This window comes from Lepisosteus platostomus, chromosome 15 (assembly GCF_059453375.1).
Source record: "Lepisosteus platostomus isolate fLepPlt1 chromosome 15, fLepPlt1.hap1, whole genome shotgun sequence".
Classification (NCBI taxonomy): Eukaryota; Metazoa; Chordata; class Actinopteri; order Semionotiformes; family Lepisosteidae; genus Lepisosteus; species Lepisosteus platostomus.
In genome coordinates, this window is record NC_142625.1 from 15,101,199 (window position 1) to 15,119,080 (window position 17,882).

General features: G+C 42.2%; 1 protein-coding gene across 3 annotated transcripts in view; it reads right to left on the reverse strand.

Moving 5' to 3' along the window:
- Positions 1-17,882, reverse strand: part of pkig (protein kinase (cAMP-dependent, catalytic) inhibitor gamma) — a 38,925-nt gene that overhangs the window by 12,298 nt on the left and 8,745 nt on the right. The window contains exon 1 of one of the 3 annotated variants that reach the window (XM_088607991.1): positions 6,221-6,543. The exons of the other annotated variants lie outside the window; for them this stretch is intronic. The gene's annotated coding sequence lies outside the window, so the exon portion shown is untranslated. Of the gene's footprint in view, positions 1-6,220; positions 6,544-17,882 lie in introns of those variants that run through there. 3 annotated transcript variants of the gene reach the window in all.

Here is a 17,882-nt window from a genome sequence, read left to right on the forward strand (position 1 = left end):
CAAATAAATTATCTGTCCTGTCTGTTAGACATTTATGTATCTTACAGATGAGGATTTTTAAAATTCTATAAATTGTGTGATGTGCTGTGGTAACTGTAGATGTATTATTTTGCAGTAAAATGAAAGCACCTTTCAAGAATGTAATGTTTTTAAGAGAATGCTCTTAAAAACTCAACAAAATGAGTTAAAGTACCAATACTTTTTTGTGTTTCAATACCTCTCAGTTTAGTATTTTCCCTGAAGTCTTTTACAGATGACTGAATGAACCCTTCACATCGTCAAAGGTACATTTAACAATAAAATACCTCAGAGTCAGGTTAGAAGTAGTACAATTACACTTTTAATTAAACCATTAGAACAACTATGTACCTGCCATTAGGTGGAACAAAAAACAGAAGACAGGTCTCAGTTGAGTTTGAGACCTCTGCTCTAGTCGTGGAAAAAATCGATATATGACGGAGATCGTTTATCCGGGATTCTCAACTTGTTTACTTGATTTTTACATAACTAGTAGAATTATTTTTGAACACGTCAAACTCCCAAAACCTGGTAGTGGTCCACTGCAAAGTCGAAAGTCAAAGCTGAACAGGGGTGAGAGGAGCTTTTGAATATTCGCCGTCACAAAAGACACATTTCTTTAGAACAAAGCCTGGACAACCTTCTCTTTCTACTCACGATCCTTTAAAAAAACAATCTACTTGCTTCCTTTTCTCAGAACCCTTTCCTTCGGTTAGGATAAAAAAAAAAAAGATGAAGGCTAATACTGAATTTTACATTCCTAAAATGTGTTTTCATTTTACTGCAAAATAACACATCTACAGTTACCTCAGTACATCACCCGATTTATCGCATTTCAAAAATCCTTATTTGTTGGAATATGAAGCATGTGGTAAGAAGTATTTAGTTTTTTCCTCCGTATTTATGTTCAAAGCAACATCAATGTGAAAATTCCTATGTGATGAGGCATATCCCCTCATTTTCCCAGATCAACCAAACCAAATGCCTACTCCTAACACACTGAACCTGAAACCGCTTGCATCATTTATTCAGCAATCGCCCAAGGAGCCCTGAAGTGCTTTCATTTGGAACAAGCCTCCATCAACGTATCAGGACTGCCTGAGAGGCTGTACAGATCTACAGTGGCTGCAGTGAGGCTCCACTGCGATCTGGGTCCAACAACGGCAGGCAAATATCCGCATTTGCATTCGCCTTCGTTAGCATGGCAAAGAAATCTATTTCCATGCGCTGAGCCAATGCCTGCTTTAAAAACTATACAGTCAAACCAAAATGTTAGACCCAAAAGCAGATTTTCTACAATAGTGATAACCGGCTTTAAAATAATTTCGAGTTGTATGTACTTATTTTCTTTTTAGCTCAAACTGTTCAAATCGTTCTATATATTAAGCTGATTATATGACCTGTAATTTTGAAAACCACATGTCTTGTCAGGGGAGGCATGCTAGCACAGTGGTAAGCATTACTGCCTCACAGTGCTGGGCCCCAGGTTCAAATCTGAACCTTGGGTGCTATCTGTGTGGAGTTTGCATGTTCTCCCCATGTTCATATGGTTTCCTCCAGGTGCTCTGGTTTCTTCCCACGTTCCAACACATACTGGTAGGTAACAGGCTTCTGGGAAAACTCTGGTGTGTGTGTGGACTGTCAGTCAGTCCAGGGTGTATCCTGCCTTGCACCTGTTGCTTTCTGGGATAGGCTCCGGCTCTCCCGAGACCCTGAATTGGAGGAAGCGGTTAGAAATTGGATGGATGATATCCCGATACTGATCTTTTAATAAATGTGACTTCCACGATAAACAATTCCTGAAATGAAAATGTTTTATTTCAAGAATTGTTCAACTTCTCTTGTTAGTTAATTCGGTCAGTTAACTCAACAATGAGGAACAGAAAACTGTGCATATCTCCACAGAAAAGGCTGCAACCCACAGCAGATCACATTCCTATTTCCAAATAGATCTGAAAGAGAAATGATCCTCATTAGTGCAGCATTGCTGTTTCCCCAAACTCTGCACTGAGCTCAAATTGTCACTCCTGCCCCCCAATTTCTCCCTGTATGCCATTTATAAATGTAGATGGTTAATTAACTGCAATTATTACGAACAAACAGAGATTTCATCCCTTCAGGCAAGAAAATGAAGCTGATTTGCTCTACTGCAATAAATATATTATTAATACACAGGGAGTTGTTTTTTTTTTATCAAGTGGAAAACATTCCTGTTTCTGAGCATAACGATCTGATACTATATCGGGCTCTGAATCTGGGTCCTCAAGACTCCCTGTGTGCTCTGAAGTTCGTCACAGCTGAGCTCAAAATGACATTGAACTTCTTTATTTTCTTAATGAGATCTTTTTTTTTCTGAACTCCAGCCTTCGTTTAAGAAATACACTGCTTTGGCAATACAGCACCATGGCGAGAAACCCAGTCCTTAGTTTGTTCAAAAACAGTCTCCCCCCGCTAGTGGTGGAGACGCCAGTTAAAGATCTAGCAATACTTCTGTGAATTATGCTGTGAATCGCACTCCTGTAATAAGCGCTGTTAGTTTTGGTTGGGCCCAGGTGTTTGAATTCCAGGCACCTTGTTATTGAAACAGTACTCCTCAACAGGGGGGAGTGAACTATTAAACCCAGCACTTGGCACAATGCTTATACTTATTTCTAATTCTGTTCAGCTCTTTGAAACCTGATAACAGTTTCAGAAAACAAGGTCTCAACGTTCCATTAGCCTTTAAAAAAAAAAAGAAGTGAAGAGCTTAGCCGAAACAAAATGTAGAAAATGAGAAAGGTCTGAGCAACTCCACTTTAAACCCCAAAGAAGGAAACATCACAAGCAACTATCTTACAAAAATGCAAATCTTATTTTATAACAATCATTCTAACAATCAGAGCTCATCAGCCATTATACTAGCAATGAATAATAAATGTGCAGCTTAGTTAAGACCTACTGCACCTTCATCATATTTTAAGAGCTCAAGACAGTCTGCGGGGTCTGAGGTAACTACAGATTGAGAAGTCATAATCAAGAGAGGGGAGAGTCCTGTACAAAGAATCAGAACATTTTCAGAGGGTGTGAAAATCCGAGACAAACGCTCCTTCACCCTTTAAACTATAAATGTAAGTCATACAAATCTAACTCTGCCAGTTTTGCTATACCGATAGTTTTCAGATTCGTCACGAAGGCCCTCAAGTTCTTTATGGGATGATTCAGATAGTAAAATAATCACAAGTTGAATGATATCCAGTCACACCACCTGCTCAGCCGACTCTGGAGCTTGGCCTGATATCATAAACAAAAGAAAACGAGAGTACCGAGGTACATGAGTCAGCAGATCTGCTTTCACTCCCTTGTCGGGCACCGATGTAAGTGGAGCCCCAGAGGAGCTTTTCTTATACTTCTGAAAGTAATAAAAACATCATCTCCTGTTACAGGTTATAGAAAACAAAAACAGGGATACTTTCCACTCCTTCTCCAAAAACACAGAGACACCCACAGCACAAACGGGAGATTCGCCTTAATTCCAATTTACGGCACCAACTAAGCATGCAAGCTCTTCCAGGTCCTGTTCCATGCTTTCAACGGAGTTTAAATCTTACAGTACAGGGAGGCAGATTCCCTCTGCTGAGGCTATTGGTCAAAATAAGGAAAAATAATATTGTGAAGATACTTTTTAATACCGTTTAATGGACAATTTGTGTATCACAATCCAAGAATAACTAAGAACTGGACTCTATCCTCTGAAATTACTTAGAACATCATGACGAGATGGAGCAGCGTGTAGGTGCAGTGATTAGCAGAGACAGGTTCAATTCCTGAGGTGCTATCTGTGTGGAGTTTGCATGTTCTCCCTGCATTTGTGGCGGTTTCCTCCAGGTGCTCCAGTTTCCTCCAACAGTCCAAAGACATACTGGTAAGCTAACTAGCTTCAAAAAAACCATCCCTAGGGTGAGTATATGGATCTGGGTCTGCACGTTTGCCCTGCGATGGACAGCGTCCCCTTCAGGGTGTATCCTGCCTTGCTCCCATTGCTGGTCAGGATAGGCTCCTGCTACCATGTGACCCTGAACTGGCTAAAGTGGATAGAAAATGGGTGGATGGATTATGACCAAACCTGATGCTGTTAATGTCAGCATTAAAAGAGCAGATTTAATTGAAAGCACTGAACTGCCCTGGAGAGGAAAGGAAAATTACAGTTTGTACAATGGTGACTACCAAAATAATAAAACAATAATTATATTAATGAACATGGCATTCAAACCCTTACTTTTGACAGAATGCCACAGGAGCAAGGCTTTAACATTTCAGGGAACCTTTAATTACTAGCTGGGTTTGCACTAAGGAGCAAAACAACTCCCAAAGTGACAGTCAGTATTCTCTTACCAAAACTGAAGACAGCAGATGTGCAAGACAGAATGATTCAGGCAAAAAAGGGAGAAGCCATCAATATCATCTGTTGTAACCTGCTTACAAAATCAACAGCACCACTGAGAGGCCCGGCACATCCAGTCAGAAATAACCCCATCACCCACACCTGTTGCTAGGTGATGTTTACTTTATGTAAAATTCTTAACTTCCTCCTGCAAAAGACAGAGCTTTGTCCTCTCCTGTCAAAAAGCCATGTTAGTCAGCAGGGGATTCTTCCATGACAGTCAAAAACAAACTATACCTCACACTAAAAGGTGGAGAAAATCAGTACATTATTTTTATTATTAAGTAAGAAAGACCGTTTACATCCTTTGCTCTGCAATATTTGGTTGATACCATCTGTGTCAGACAGTACAGCTTCAGGAGTCAGATTCCTTGCCAAGAGGAACCAGGTCAGGCTCTGGCACTGCCACTGGAACCTGGGCACGTTTCTGGCCCACCTCTGGTTGGATCGGGCATGTAGCTCACTTGCAGGCGAGCTTTGGGTGAATAACGAACTCTAGAACGTAGCGTATGCTGGATTAGACACGCACAGAATCATCCGATTTGTCTCTTAACTTCAGAGGTAACTTTTTTGGGTTGTTTAAATAAAACTCCTTCTCCCCCCCCAAAGAAGAACCCCCTTCACTATCACTCACATGTAGTTCAGCATCTCAAGTACGACTGCAGAGGAGGGTAACTTGTTTTCCTCCATGTTTAGTGTAATGCTGAAAATGTTTTAAAAGATGTCAACAAACAAATCAACTTGACACAGCCTGGTGTGTTTCTGTGTTACCCGAGGTAAGTGGGTGTGACAGAATCACTGTGCCACGTACCCTTCACTTACAATAACCACATTGTCTTTCCTGGGACACGTGTGAGCTCATCGCATCAGGCTGCATTAATTATGACTCTGAAGAAGAAAAACCCAACCAGCAGAAGCATTCAACACTTATTCTTGCACTACGGAAAATTGAAAGATATCCCCCACCGTATTTCCTCGCGGTTTCCAATGACACCACACCATCAAATCACAGTGCTGGTGAAACGACCGTTTTCCCACCAAAAGAAATGAATGAACACAATCAAGAGTAACATCAACACAACACGCAGCTCAGCCCCATGCCTTTCCTTGCTTTTTTAAAAGAACTGAAAGATACTAGGAACGAGAAAACAGACCCTTGTTATTTGACTAAACACAGCTCTGAGCCCAGACAAAAGGTAGGGTGAAATATTTTTGTCAATGCTCCTATTGTTCAGGAATATTGACTCGGCTGTTTGTGTGGTTTATAGAGCATATCTTCACCTGCTTGTAAAGAGAAACAAACACTTTTGATTGAAAATGTCAAATTAATCCAGGTTATATATAAATAAAGAATACCACCATCAATTATTATAACATATAATTCAGAGATAATCATTACATATAATACACCATACACTTGCCCATTCATCATACAGAGGAAATTCATTCTTCAGAGGAATTTCATACTTTTTTTTTTGGTTCCCAGATTTTTTTTAAGCGCAGGCTTCTGGCGGATGTGCACTTTTCATTGTTTCCTGATCTGACGAATACAGAGTCGCTCTTACAATGTGAAGTGCACGCCTTATTTAAACAAAACGAAACTGTTGGCACCGAGATGAGATGGCAACGTGAGCGCTTCAGTGCCTCTCCCCAGCTCACGGACACATCGCACTCGCTTTTCAAATTGTACTTAATTCCCCAGACCTCAGTGTGGACAAAGGCTCCCACTGGCCAACAGTGCGCTGAAGTGTGATGAAAGAGATCCTTTGCCGTTTTACTTACCAAAAATTCTGCAGGGCTCCGGCTTTCTGATTCCACACTGCGAGCAAAAATAAAGACGGCAAGACCCTGCTGATGAGACCCAGGGAGCTAGCTCTTTGTACCACACAACTCTGCAAGACTTGCTTTCACAAAAACAGAAAATAGGCCAATGCTGCTATGAGGCTCCTTTCACGCACTGTATGGCCTAGCATTTACCAATGGATCCTATAATTTCACATGATGCAAGAGGCCGCCTGCCTGACTACCAACCTACTTCAAACAAAAGGGAGTTTTATTTCCTTTCCTCAATTCGCATTGTCGGTGTGCACTGATCCTGCATTGTAAAAAAGCCGGTCTTTTGAAACCAGTCACAAAGTGCCCCCCGATATCCTTCCTCCCTTTCGCAGGCTGGGCTCAGCAGTGTGTCAACACCGCAGTTTCCCACAAGAGGCACATTCTAATGAGGCCAAGCCCTTCTTCACCTATTGTAATGTCTCTTGCCAAACACAGGTGCTTTTCCAGCACAGCAGACTGCGCACCCAAGGTTTATTCATACCGAGGTACTCGGTCCGAGAGGACATGTCCCTGTCCCAGTGGAGTGTAGACTCACAGAGAGCAGAAAATATTTTCAGTAAAGATGAAGGGAGGCATTAAGAATGGATTAGACGCGCACTGATGAGTTCACATCAATACGATGTCGCCTGTGGGGGCTGTCAATGTATTGAGCTCGAATGGGCTTTTTGCTTGTGCTTGCCACAGAAATAAATGAGGCCACTGCTGCCTGCTGCCGTTTCGTGTGGGATCTTGAACTCTGCGCAGGACGGAGGTCTCTCTGTCTCAAGGCCGCGCGTGTCTGGGTCCTGCGCTCTGGCTGACAGATCCTTAATGTTTCAGCTTGCTTTGCAGGGTGGTGGAGAGCTTGCTGCTACAAGGTCTGTTCCCCACCAGCCCCAGAACAGAGAACTCGGCTAGCAGTAGAAATTCCTCAGAAGCACCAAGCAAGTGCAAATCTGGCAACGTGAAACAAAGCAGACCAGGAGTCAATACGATAAAATAGTGCTTCAAGAATGCTGCATTCACTAGATACCGTGACGCATTTCATGTACTCTTTCATTCAAGATGTACATCCTTATTTCAACCCCCAAGTAATAGTTTTAAACTGTTTTTAAAGCAATCAGGTTTCCGGATTGCTCTGTCTGGCCTCCCTAAAGTTTTCCCATAATTCAATCGGTGAAGTCATTACTCCTCTCACCAGGGAATTTGCACTGCAGTGGGGCAGAACTACACCATACAGGCCAAGTTCCGGAGTCCTTTAGAATGAACAGCGCTATACAAACGCAACCAGCTTCACACGCTTTGTGAAGCCTCCAGTAGCAGGAGACCAGGCTTTTAGTACAGTGAACGTGATCACTGCTTGTGTGGCACTGCAGATTAAGGCAGGTATGACTGCACACATGACAAAAGCATTGAGAAGTATAGTAAAGCATGATAGAGCCCTTGGAGAAAGGTAAATGCATGTGTTGTACAATCAGCAAAACACCCTGCAAGTTAACTATAGTACTTTATGACAATGATACTCCATTAATTAAAGAATTAGATCGAATTGAATTATTAAGCAATCAAAGCACACACGCATATATAAAAAGTTAATGACCCTATTGCACTCCAGAATCAGGACAGACAATCACTGCTCTAAAAGCTCAAGTTTTGAACTCGTAACTGGCAGACCTCACGTTCAAATCCCAGATAAGACACCCAAATTGCCCCCAGCAAAATACCCATCTCTAGAAATGGATGCTTTGTCACTTTGAAGAAAAGCAGCAACCAGATAAAGTAGTCATTAAAGCTCGTGCAAGCAAACTCGGCTACCCACCCAATTTTCATGCAAGGTGCTTTGTTTACTGTCCGAGTTAGGCAGCTTTGCAAATGATCCTAGCCAAAACAGAAGCAGGGACAAGCCAACATGCCTATGGCAAGCACTCTGACAAGAAAATACAAAGCATAAATCATTTCTTTCCATTTGTAAGCCATGATTATTTACTACATCTGATCCATTGCATCCTGGCATTGAGAAGTCACTGAGAAGATTTATTATCACAGCGGCTTTAAAGTAGGATAGCCAGAAACCAAAATCTTTCTTGCAAGGATGAGATACAAAGGAGTAATTTGTCACAAACACAGGCCAGTCACATAAAGTACAGTACTACCAACTCAGCTCTGTCCCTTGATAGTTCACACTCCAAAATGACCTGGAAACAGTCCTCACTGGGAAAGAAGCTGGATACCAATCACCTATGAAAACAAGTCAAAGCTCGATTTCTACTTCAGGTCTTTGGATATCATTTTACTACCTCTGCAATCATAGCAGGTCCAAAAAGAATTTGGCAAAACAGCTGTCTGACAGTGTTTAGTGCCATCTGTGACTTCAGAAGAGGGCACCGCGACTGACAACTGGTCTGTGTGAGCCGTCTCTCTGGCCGCCCTTCTTCAAGTGATCGGGCTCGGGCTGAGAGCTGGAACACGATCGGTTCCTTCACACATTCAAAAGGGGGTAGGGAGCAGGGGGGTGTCCCTGCAATACCCCTCTTCAGATCATCACAATGCCAAGTACTGTAACATTTGCTATTTCTGGAGATGCAGGCTAACAAACGAGACTCTTCAGGGTGGTAAAAACATGAAATGAATAAGCTGTTTTCAGCAAAGTTGTCAGCAGACACTGTCCCACAACTGCCTCTACGTCTTCAGCTGTGATGGCAACTATAATCATAAGAATAAAGAAATACTGTTAGTCAGGGCTGCTGTGTAGAGCACAGAAAACAAAATACAAGCGGTTAAGTGCAAATAAAAGCAAGAATTAAGAATGACTCACCAGCTAAAAACTGCAAACCAACTTGGATAAAAATGCACTATTAGTGGTTTATTAATCCTAAATTACTGGCTGTTTGTGACAGAACTACAACTCCAATGACGGAAGATATTTTTAAAATTCTCTCCAGGGATGGAGGGAACAACTCAATGATATGCTCACAGTTTGCAGTGCTCTCACGGTGTGCTTCACGTTTAACAGAAAGATGTATTTTGTATTCATTCATAACTAAGAGAAAACAGGTCTATTAATAAACAATTCACTCAAAGCAGGGACCAAAGAGCACAATGGAGTCTTCATTATTATGCAGAACTAGTCTTAATCTCAAATGCAGTAATTAATGCTCCTTACTTGAAAAGTCCTTAAAATACATACATCGCCTCCACTGACAGATTCGCTCCAAAGAAGAGCGAAGTAAAAATATTCACAGATTCAAGATGAACTGCTTAACTTCCAACTGTAAAGCCAGCAGAGTCAAAACCATGACTTAAAAACCTTAAGACCTGAAACAGCACCTCTCCATACGGCCTGAGAGTGTGGTTGACATAACTGGCTCATTTCTGGGTAGCCTCCCAACAGCCACACCCCAGTGTGTCATCTGTATCAGCTGGTTGGATTAACGGCTTCAGAAAAAGCAGCCGAACACTGTGAGCATTTGCAGGACTGCATGGAATGGAAGCATGTGTGAAGAAGAACAAGAGATCGCGCAGCACAGCAGACACCCAGGCACTGAGATCTTGGCTAATCTCGTAACTTGTGTACTTGACCTTTCAGATAAGATGAAATGTAATAATAGCCAAGCACTTTCCTCTACTGAAGTTCAGCACTGCTGATGGCAGGCAGAAAGAATTCTGTGGCTATTAGCTGACTATTTCTTTCTGAACACTAATGGAACACTTCAGAGTTCATCAAGAGTCTCTTCATTCTTAAAAAAAAAGGTTTGTTCAATCTATAACCTGGCAACAGGTTATTAAGGATGCCGTTTCCCGATTAATACAAGCTCATTATTCAAGTTCAGTGGAAAACAACAGTGTTTGTTCTCAGATGTCATCAGACATCTACACTTAACGGATTAATGTATATTGAACTTCCTGGTGGACCCACTTTAAATTGGACATAAAAAATGAGAGGTAAAAACCTTGACATTATTAGCGCTTTAGCGAAAAAAAACCCAATGGAAAACTGTTAGAAACTTAACCAGTATAAAATAACTGAAGGAACTATTCTGTGTTTGCCAAATGAAAAATTCATTTTTGCAGGTCAAGGAAAACAAGGTCTAGTTTAAAACCAAAGTATCTATAAAAGCGCTCTAGGATCTCTCTAGGCAATGAGGAGAAAACTCCAATGGGACAGAACAATCTAGATAAAACAATTTGAAACCCTCCAGGGACGCCCACACCTCAGAGTGTCAGTAATTAATATGTGTGTAGCACAGAGCTTCTCCTTTTTCAGCTCAAACAACACATGAGGGTGGAAAATTTCAAGCCAGGCATCAGGCAACACAGGGAAGGATCTTGTTCTGTGGCCTGAAGCTAATGGGCTGAGATCAGCGGCGCTTTTCAGAAACATGACTCACAGGGATTTTCTGAGGGGAAGTTTTTCACAATCTTATAAATCCCGTCAACCTCCCAGAACACAAGGACTGCTGAGGGGCTGAGCACTGCTCCAATTTCGTAAAACAGCTTCAACAGCTGCAAATTTAAAATGGAAGCCTTTTCTCCATGACCAGCAGCGTTTCAGTCTGAGGGGGTCGTTTAGGGACATGAGGAGAATCCCACCCGAAAGTGTGGTTCATGATTTGCCAAACCATGAACCTGAAATTTGTGTGCACATTGACCGCACAATACTAAGCAGCACAAAACAAAGTTGTTTGGTTAGTTATCCATGAGTCTAGTGTTAAATAATGGTTGCTTTTGACCATATAGCAACTTCAATTTGTACTCTGGATTTCTGTAGAAAAGTTTCCGTTTACATTGTGCTTCGTATTACAATGATGTTACCATGTACAATGGCAATATTATTGGAAGAAACTGAGGAATAGGCAGGACGACTAGAAACAGTAGTACAGATTTTATATTCCTTCAGTTCACTGCATTGCTGCTCTTGAGGACAGCAAGGGATTCATTTCAAGGCATTTTCTGGGTGTGTTTTGGATATTGTACATATTTTCTCAGATTCCCCACAGAAAAATAACAAGACACGACTTCTGACGACTAACTGGTTATTTATATGAATGCACAGACAAGCACAAATGAGACGGAAGCTAGGTTTCCTACACGCGAGCTGTAAAGAATGCGCAGGTGAATACCACAATGTTGTTGAGGCACATTCAGTAATCCCTCAGGACTACATGTGGCTCCAATGCTTGTACTGTAAAGCAGCCATATCACCCTGCAACTCACAACTGGCAACCCACTGAAGCTAAGCAGGTGTGAGCCTGGTCAGTACCTGGATGGGAGACCTCCTGGGAAAAACTAAGGTTGCTGCTGGAAGAGGTGTTAGTGGGGCCAGCAGGGGGCGCTCACCCTGTGGTCCATGTGGGTCCTAATGCCCCAGTATAGTGATGGGGACACTATACTGTAAACAGGCGCCGTCCTTCGGATGAGACGTAAAACCGAGGTCCTGACTCTCTGTGGTCATTAAAAATCCCAGGGCGCTTCTCGAAAAGAGTAGGGGTATAATCCCGGTGTCCTGGCCAAATTTCCAATTGGCCCTTACCAATCATGGCCTCCTAATAATCCCCCTCTATAAATTGGCTACATCACTCTGCTCTCCTCCCCACTGATAGCTGATGTGTGGTGAGCGTTCTGGCGCACTATGGCTGCCGTCGCATCATCCAGGTGGATGCTACACATTGGTGGTGGTGGAGGGGAGTCCCCATTACCTGTAAAGCGCTTTGAGTGGAGTGTCCAGAAAAGCGCTATATAAGTGTAAGCAATTATTATTATTATGTACTGTATAATCATGTTCTGAGCAATGCAAAGAACGGAATTTACTGAATGACTTCCTCGCATTTGTAACTTTTAGCATGTTTTTAGATGTTTTTTGCGTTTCTGGCTTCATTCAGTCAGACCTTTCCCACCTGCGATATCCCACCCTTACTCTGGGAAAACCCTGAAACATCAAGAGTGCCATTCCCCGTCCGCTGGTTTGACACTTGGCTGAACTTCAAGGCTGTGACAACGGGCCAAGCCCACCCTTTCCACTTCTGCCCATTTCTGTTTGTAGCTTTTAAAGCACACCACTGCCCAAAGACCCCCTGACATTACAGTGCTTTTCATCCCATCCCGTAGTCTGCCACACACCCAGGTGAGCTATCACTCTATGAAAAGGCCAGCCCTGCTGAGTGCAGCACAGAACTACGGGAAGCTTTTCTTCTGACTCATCCACTCATCCTGCGACAGCATGCCATGCTTTTACACACCTTATTCCACCTGATGAAAGGGCTGCAAAAACAAAATTAATATTCTGGTTTTGCCTTTTCAAAATCTAATCTTATGTTTAAATGGTGGTAACGCCCCAGACTTTCTTGGTTCTGAATTAAGATGCGAATCAGCTATGCAGCTTTATTTGATAGTATCTCTTCGCAGGCACCATCGTGGCACAGTGGTTGGCATTGGTGCCTTACAGCACTGGAGCCCTGGGTTCAGTTACTGGGGGGCTATCTGTGGGGAGTTTCTATGTTCTCCCCATACTCAAATGAGTTTCCTCCCACAATCCAAAGATTGGGTGAGTTAATTGGCTTCTAGGACAATTAGTCCTGGTGTGTGTGTCTGTGTGTGGCATCCAGGGCAGGGCATATCCGGCTCCCCATTGCTCATGGGATAGACGCTCCTGGACCCTGTATTGGATAAATAGGTTAGAAAACTGATGGATGGGTCTGTCTCTCTGCCAGTTTAAAAGCTCTGCGGCTTAGCCACTGTCACTGTCACCCACAGCACAGGGAGAGACAGGCCCAGCGAGACAACAAACGGGCATCAGCAGTCAGCGCTCAGGGAGCTGCCACTGTGAGCCACAGCTGACCCTCAGGCGAGCATCGTGAAGAACAGCACAGTTGGAGGCATCTGTTTTCAGGCACAGTAATTCCAGGTCAAGCACACAGAGGTGTTTAAAGCGATGGGTGATCCCCTGAAGTGTAAACAGGTCTATCCCCGGCGCATCTAGAGGGATTAATCAAATCTCCCTCTTAGCTGACTCAGCGGCAGGTGCTGAGCTTAAGCAAATGTCCATGTGAATGAGACTGAGAAACTGGAGAGACGGGGTGGAGCAAACAGACCATTTGCCAGTGTCATTTTTTTAAGTCCGAGTACTACAACATAAGACCTGAAGACATCGACCAATTTCTGAAAACTGGATGGCTTTTTAGGGATATACTTAAATCGCTGCATAGAGGTAAAATTCGATTTCTGTAATCAAGCTGGGAGTCTGGGGTGAAGTGTACAGATCTGGGTATGCCGTTCAGACTACAGAGCAGTGGGGCTTTATAAACAGAGTAGTAATTCGTTGAGTCTAGGAGAGGAAAAATGTTGCGTATTTCAAGCAAATCTCAAACAAAGACATAACTGCGCCTGTAGGCACCGTTTGAAAAAGAATAATTCAAGTTCAGTCCCCCGTTAGCACAATAGAATGTGGGTCTGTACAAAATAGTTTCTATGAATATATGAACTGTTTAATTAGCACAAAATTAATGGGTTTAGAAGATGACAAGATGGTAAAGGCAAAATTAATTGGATTAAGCAGGACTTTCAATTTTTTTTTTTAAACTTATTGCTGGGTAATTAAATTCTTGAATGGAACATAGGAAACTAACATTAACATTAACGTAATGTGGGTACAACAGCAATTTGTTTGCAAGCAGCTCATTCCTGAACAAATCAGGAATCAAATGCCACAATTTATAAGCGTTTTTCGTGCTGTGCTGGTCTCTGCCACCCACACCACAGTACAGTGCCTCTTCAAGCATGACACCTAACTGGAGAGGTACAGTACAAGTGGAAAAACTAGCGTGGCACCCTCACTTTAGTTTATTGCAGTTCGTACGGAGGTTAGTAAATATTTATTAGTAAAAACCTGTGCTCTGAGGAGTCTGGGAGCTCAAAGGAGCACTGACTGCTCGGTGCCCATAGTCTCTTGGTTAATTTCTGCTCAAAACTAAACAACATCAGCTCTCAACAGGAAGCAGGTGGCTTCAGCCAGGAATGGCTGTGACCTTTCATAACTCAAAAGTCAAAGACAACAGCTGGCACAAATCAACAATCCCATAATGCTTGGTAGCAGCTAATTGCCTGGAACAAAATCCAAAACTGGAAAGGACTGTTTATGTTTAAAATATAAGCAAATGTTGCTGTTGCTAAACGGGCAGTTACAAAAGCCTACAGCAAGCCCAGAGCCCTTTCAAACTGAATTTTCTTAACAACTCTAATGGATTTTGTATCGCTGTTCCTGTTTATGGTCCTTATTTAAAAACAGATGAACAGAATTAGCTCTTCCATCTAGTCACTTATGCCCTAAGTGAATGAAATTAAAGAATTAAAGCAAGGATTTGGGGTATTTTAAAAGGTCCATTTCATTTTGTTATGCACTTTAAAACACCTCACGTACAAAAAACAAACTCGCCTAGAGCTAATCCCTGCCTGCCTTTTTTACCACAGAAAATTCCAACATATCCACAAAAATGAAAAGTAAGCAAAGCACAGGACCAGAAGATTCAGAAAGAACCCTGAAGGAGGTTGAATAAGTAATTCCAAAATACATGTGCACAATGAAAAGCCCCCCATCTGTAACAAATGTCCCCCAAAAAGGGGGTTCAAGAGCACAGCATTAAACAAAACCTGGACAATTTCACATAAAATTAAGCTATATTATTTTTCCAGAATTGATCTGAATTCAAAATCTGACAAAAGTGAGATTTTTTTTTTTTTAAAGGCAGCAGCATCTCAGCCATGTGAGAAATGTGTCGAGTTGGCTACGCACACTTCCCCTGTACATAAATGCTGCGTTCTTCCACATCTAGCTGACTGCACTGCCCACGGGTACCAACTGGCACCAATCAAAATTAAAATACTTCATGGTACAGAGTGACCGTCTTCCCCTGATGTTGCGGCATGTCTTTCCTGGCAGGATGACAGTGCCCCATCCACAGAGCCCAGTGGATTGATGAGCCTGACACTGATGTCATCCATTTGTCAAGACCTTCTCAGTCACCAGATCTGAGCCCCATCAAGCATTTATGGGATATTCTGGAATGAGGCTTGAGAGAGCATTTCCCCCTCCAGCAACCAGGCACGAGCGGACTGCCTTTCTCATGGAGGAAGAGTTCCTGCAGAGACCGCTTCCACAGTGCATATATACAGGCGGTACTGCCTGTCCATTATCGGACCACTACCTGTATTATATCTTAAAATATTTTTGGAAAATATGTTCAAAGACAGGCACAGTGTATTGATGCTAGGACGACAGTAGTTTGTTGTACTGTGTATTTCCGCACACCACCCAGAAAAAACACTTTCTAATTTCTTATGTCCTGCTTTGCCACACCCACATTACCCAAAGATCACAGTGTCTCACTGGGGACAGACCAGCCTGCTTAACCCACCGTACAACTAACAAAAAGCCTATGTTTGCCCTTGCAGCAGTCTTAATTCAGATACTGTTCGTTATTGGAATTAGACACCCCTAAATCAGACGTTCATTTGGTCACTAAATCTGTGCAATATAGAACAAGTACAAATGGCAACCGATATCATACACTGACTACTGTCCCCATTGATGTTTGTAATCGGCTTCAGTGTAGACAATTCTGATCAAAAGTAACAGATCAAAACATTGTATAAACAAGCTTCAGGTGATTACAACTATTTCCACTCACACGTCCTGTGTTAGGGTGGAAGCAATGCTTGTGAAATAAATCACTTTGACAAACTCTTAACTTGAACGTGGTGCAAAGAAATTCCATAATAAGCTACAAGCAACAAGAAGTGCCCAACATCTTTAAGGATTTGACAAAGCCAACCCAAGTAACTAATGCAGACCAGGAAATGGAGCAATACCCTGGAGCAAAAAGGGAATTAAGGTTGGTTCTGGACTGAATATGGGAATCCCTCCTCTATGGTATCATCAATGGACAGATCAAACTACCACACTGTCACCGAAGATGAACACCAATGATTCGATTTCATTCATGATGAAATCACAAATTGGTTTGATTATAATCAATAAGCTACCATCACCTAACAATGCAAAGATGGACATCCAGTCTCTTTTTTGTATCTCATCTCCTTAAACTTCGAGCGCTAGGTTTGAGCTTATTTACAACAGACTAGCCCCTAAAAGCCAAAATACCTCAAATAGATACACAGTCAGTATTACCTACTTTTCTGAAGTGCACTATCACAGTTAATGGCTAAGAGGTCCATTAAATCCTGCATTTCCACCAATATAAAGGCCTGTAAAATGTGTAATGTCCTGCTGGAGCTAATATCACATGTGTGTGCACACGCAAGCTTCATAGCACCCAGTTAGCCCAATTTAGCTAGGATTTGGGTAAATGCTCTCTGAGTATAACTCTCAAGAGCAGGTGTTTTAAGCACAGGGCAAGAGAGGCTACAGTTAAAGCCCTCCTTAAAAGCCTTTCCATTAGGATGTTCTTCAAAGTGGGTTATTAAAATGTAAGCGCTTAATAGGATGGCATGAATTGCCCCTTCATGACAACAGGAAACAAAGAAAAATCCAAAAATGAACAGGATGAAATACAATATTTTGAAATGATAGATTTCAAATGAGAAATCGGTCTCATTTAGGGTTTTGAAGGGTTGATAAAGAACGTGTTGACAAGGGAAGGATGCTTACATAAGATTAACAAAATGTCTGCAACCTTCAAATACACTGTGACTGGCTCCTGAGGACACGGCCAATTAAAGTGCATTTACTCTTGAACAGGTGTGCTTTGGAAACATGTATTTTTCTTTATTTTTGTGTATGCCAACAAATGAAATGACCAGTTATCAAAAAATCCCAAAAATATTACAGCATACATTCAAGAACATCTGATCTTTTTCATTGTTTTTAAAGGGACTACAGTATTTGAATTATCTTAATAACGGATTTACATAAAATACTTTCACATTTGCTGATAGAATTTGTAGCACTGATAAGATGTTCATTCAGCAGTGATTACAAGCAGTTTATCTGTATTAAGTATCTGCTGTACACAGTAATTAAGCACCAGTAATAATGCTTAATATAGATGTTCAATTCTTTCTCTTAAAGGTTAATTATCTCTCAAAATGTCCCATTTACAACGTCCATCCAACTTTAAAGCTCCCACTTCTGGCTGGGATGCCAGTCCATCCAAGGCACACAACCAGAAACCAGAGCACTTGCAGGGAACCCACACAACTGCAAGGAGAACATACAAACTCCACACAGACAGCACCCCTGGTCTGCAATTGAACTTAGGGCTCCAGCACTGCAAAGCAGCAATGCTGACCACTGCACTAGTGTGGCGCCCTCCAGTTACAGCATATTACACAAAATTCAGATAAGAGTCCCAAAACCACATCGGAAGATGTCAGTTTGTTTAGCCACTGGCTCAACCCTCTTCCACAGACCCCCTGAATCACGTTGGCCACACCTGGAAAAATCACTAAAATGCCAGTTGGTACCCGTGGGCAGTAAAGACCACTTTACTGGCTTCACAGTGGTCAGGGATGAAATGAGGGTGGAAATGATTCACTGAGTTAGCGCACTGATGGACGACATAGCGAACTGGTCCATTGTGGGTTTTTAGGTCTTCTAGTTCTTACATAAGCTAACACC